This window comes from Triticum dicoccoides, chromosome 3A (assembly GCF_002162155.2).
Source record: "Triticum dicoccoides isolate Atlit2015 ecotype Zavitan chromosome 3A, WEW_v2.0, whole genome shotgun sequence".
In the NCBI taxonomy this organism is placed as follows: domain Eukaryota; kingdom Viridiplantae; phylum Streptophyta; class Magnoliopsida; order Poales; family Poaceae; genus Triticum; species Triticum dicoccoides.
This window is the reverse complement of record NC_041384.1, coordinates 134,360,976-134,365,207: the sequence shown is the minus strand read 5'-3', so window position 1 is coordinate 134,365,207 and position 4,232 is coordinate 134,360,976.

Genomic DNA, 4,232 nt, shown 5'->3' with positions numbered 1-4,232 from the left:
CTCTCATTGGCGGCCTCACATGGTCTTCTCGTCCAACAGATGGATGTTAAGACGTCTTTTCTGAATGGAGAGCTAAACGAGGAAATCTACATGCAACAGCCAGATGGCTTTGTGATAGATGGTCAGGAAAGAAAGGTGTATAGGTTGTTGAAATCTTTATATGGCCTGAAGCAAGCACCTAAGCAATGGCATGATAAGTTCAATACAACTCTGACATCTATTGGTTTCGTTGTTAATGAGGCTGACAAATGTGTATACTATCACCATGGTGGGGGCGAAGGAGTTATATTGTGCTTGTATGTTGATGACATACTGGTATTCAGAACAAACCTCAAAGTCATTGAGGAGGTCAAATCGTTTCTATCTCAGAACTTTGAGATGAAAGACCTTGGTGTGGCTGATGTTATCTTGAACATCAAGCTATTGAGAGATAATGAGGGCGGGATCACACTTCTGCAATCCCACTATGTTGAGAATTTGTTGAGTCGTTTTGGATATTCGGACTGCACACCATCTCAAACACCATATGATCCTAGCGTGTTGATTCGAAAGTCCAAAGGCATGGCTAAAGATCAATTGAGATACTCTCAAATCATTGGTTCACTGATGTACCTAGTGAGTGCAACGAGGCCTGACATCGTGTTTGCTGTGAGCAAACTGAGCTAGTTTGTTTCCAAACCGGGTGATGTACATTGGCATGCTATTGAAAGAGTTATGCGCTATCTGAAAGGTACTATGGACTATGGACTTCACTATACCGGAGACCTGTCGGTACTTGAAGGGTATAGTGATGCGAATTGGATCTCTGATGCTGATGAGATGAAGGCCACTACTGGGTATATGTTTACTCTTGGAGGTGGCGCTGTTTCCTGGAAGTCTTGCAAGCAAACGATCTTAACGAGATCGACAATGGAAGCAGAATTAACGGCATTAGACACATCTGGTGTTGAAGCGGGATGGCTTCGAGATCTTTTGATGGACTTGCCATTGGTTGATAAACCGGTTCCGGCTATTCTTGTGAACTGTGACAATCAGAATGTCATCACCAAGGTGAAGAGTTCAAAGGATAACATGAAGTCCAACAAACACATAAGAATAGGATTAAAAGCTGTCAGAAAATTAAGAAACTCCGGAGTGATAGCGTTGGACTATGTCCATACGGCTAAGAATCTGGCAGATCCCTTTACGAAAGGGCTATCACGTGTTGTGATAGATAATGCATCGAGGGATATGGGTATGAGACCCACATGAGTTGCCATGGTGGTAACCCAACCTACGTGATCGGAGATCCCGTGAAGTAGGACCTGGGAAAACAAGCTAGTGGTGAACTGAGGAGAGTAACTATACTAACCCACTCCGTTGGAGATGCAATACTCTCAATACTGTATGGTAGGGTGACTATTGTCTTAATGTGTTCCACGGGTTATGTAAGCAAGATGCTATCCTACAGAGCGATCTTTGGAGGAATGCACCTATGTGAGCTCGACTGCTAGTCACAGTCTATGAGATTGGGGTTATCTCTAATAAAATAATGAATAGGCCAGGAGTGTGACTTATATGCTCCACCCGAGGGGTCAGCGTTCGGCAGCCCAGTACTAGTAAGACATGTGGTGAAGCTTCTTTATGTCAAACTGATAATTCAAGGCATAGTCCATTTTTCAGTTGTGAAGGAGTATAGATACTTGCTCTAGGTGAAGCTCAACCTTAACAGGTCTTCAGTAAAACACTGGTATATGAAAACAACAATTGGAACAGAGGACACAATGGGCCCTCGAGATCTGGTGGGGGATTGCTGAAATTTGGGATGGGCTTTAGGCCCATATGGTAATTTCTAAAAAATCTCTAAGGGCCCATGTGGGTATATGGCACTAGGTGTAGTGGGAAGTTTAGTCCCACCCTACTAGTGGAGAAGGAGTTGGACCTCTTTATAAGGGTTTCTCTTCTACATGCTATTGGAGCTTGAGAATAGAAGAGGCCCTCGCACGCTCCTCCTCCGCCACCCGCCTCGCCACGCCACGCCTCGTCACGAACGCTGCGGGTTGCGGGATTGAGCCGAGTCGAGCTCACACCTACGCGCTTATTTTTTCCAGTCACTAACGCAGAGTTTCTGACAGCTGAGCCACGATCTGAGACGTCGGATCGTGGGTTGTCACGGACTCGGACGTGGGTCGAGCCCACATCTCTCCACGCGGCTGCGCCTATATAAGTGTGCGGTGTCTCCCAACCCTAGCCGCCATGAACAGATCACATATGCTCACGCGCACGCCCACCGTCGTTCCTTTGCTGCAGCTGCCGCCGGTGACGTTGATGGGAGAGCAGGTCTCCGAAACCCCGCACTTCTGGTTCCTATACGGGAGAGGGGAGAATAGGTTTTTGGGCAGCGACTACATGACTTCCCACCTCCGATCCACTACTTCCTCTACGTTCGTGTCGTCTTCATCATCACCATGTCCACCGACGCCCAACGTGCTGCCGCTGAGAAGCTTGAGGCCGACAAGAAGGCCGCTGAGGATGTTGCTGCCGCCACCACTGTCGCGGCCTCTGCATGGCCTACTGGAGGGTATAACTCGTTTATCCCGCTCCTACTGTTTTCTGTTTTAGCCATGCTAGCGTTATACGTAGATCTTTCTGCAATTAACGTAGTATGTGCTTGCTTGACTTAATATTAGTATGCGTTTATTTGTGTCAATGCCATGCTAGTAATTTACTCGTGGATTAAGTTAATAGAAAAATTGCCTATTTACTCAGCAAATCATGTGGTGTGCCTCACCACAAATGTCTACCCTCGGAAAGGGAGACGCCATACCTAGCTATTGGATGTGCTTCGACATTAGAAGCCCAAAGTTCATGACAAAAATTACAAATAGCAAATGAACTAGCTGTTTCTCTAATTTCTCGAATGATACCCACGTAGTTCCTCCCGCACCATCATGGATCTGGTTGACAATTTGTTTGCAGTGTGATGCTTATGAAGATTTTGCATACCGAATCATGCGCTGGAGAAATAGCCTCTCTACAAGCCAGGGCTTCCAATGGTCATGGATCAACAAGTCCCTGGACAAGCACTGACGATCCTAGATAGCTTTTGTCCCGGTCCATGTAGATCGCCGCCACATTGCCCAAATTATGATCAACTGATACCCCGTGTCGACATTTATTTTGGTGAAACCCTCAGGTGGGGGAGCCACATTGGCTGCGCTTCTGATCTTGCTGCCGCTTGGGTATTAATCTGCTCGGGCTCAGAAATAGGATGTGTAACAAAAAGGTGAGTAGGCAACGGGATTTGGTTGATCTCCTCATGAATAAGTTTACGACATGTTGTCCAAATAGACCATAGGGTCACCGTCATGCGTATTAATTCATCATGGAAAAGAACCCCCATCATTGAGAATAACCAATTCCCCGCGCTTGATTCACTGGTCTCTGTCATATGTTTCATCAACAAAGGATCCACTAGTGGTCTCTATCATATGTTTCATCAACAAAGGGTCCACTAGTGCCGACACACACCGAGCAATGGAACACTCAAGCAAGCTATGTCTCTAAGAAGCCCTTGCTCCGCATACCGCGCAATCATCTTTAGCAGCATGTTTGGTAGTTTAAGGGAAAGGGAATGGGAATTTATGAGAGGGAGTTGGTTGAGGGATTATACTTGGGAAGTGGCATGTTAGTCCCAATCCCACGTTTGGTACGGGGTGAGAATTATTTGTGGGGATAATTTTCATGAACAAAGAAAAGGAAGGACAGGTTACGTGAGATGTGCTCCTATTTGGTGTTGCATCTGCAGATTAGGGAGTAGTTAGCGCTGGCCGGATTGTTTGGCGGAAATATTCTGCCACCGCACATATTTAGCTAGGATGCTCGTGGGTTTTTTTCCTTTTGTTGCGGCAGGTGGGCCACCAAATCTGTACTGATATGTTTTTAGACGTCTAATTCTCAATACTCTGCTGAATTACTAGGGTCCCCCCAGGGTAGATATTGATGGGAGTTGGCCCTCCTAATTCCCCTTCCCCTTCCCTTGGTAATTCACAAACCCCTGAACCAATCAACAGATTTTTAGTCTCACTAATCTTAAAATCCCATTCCCTACCTCAACTCCCCCCAACCAAACACGCTGTAGGTGACATATTCCTATGCTTCCGCACGGTAGCTCACCCCCACCTCAACGGACACAATTAGTGTGCAGACCAAGTAATCCTGTGTTGGATGTTAAAGTTAGCGGTTTCCTTCAA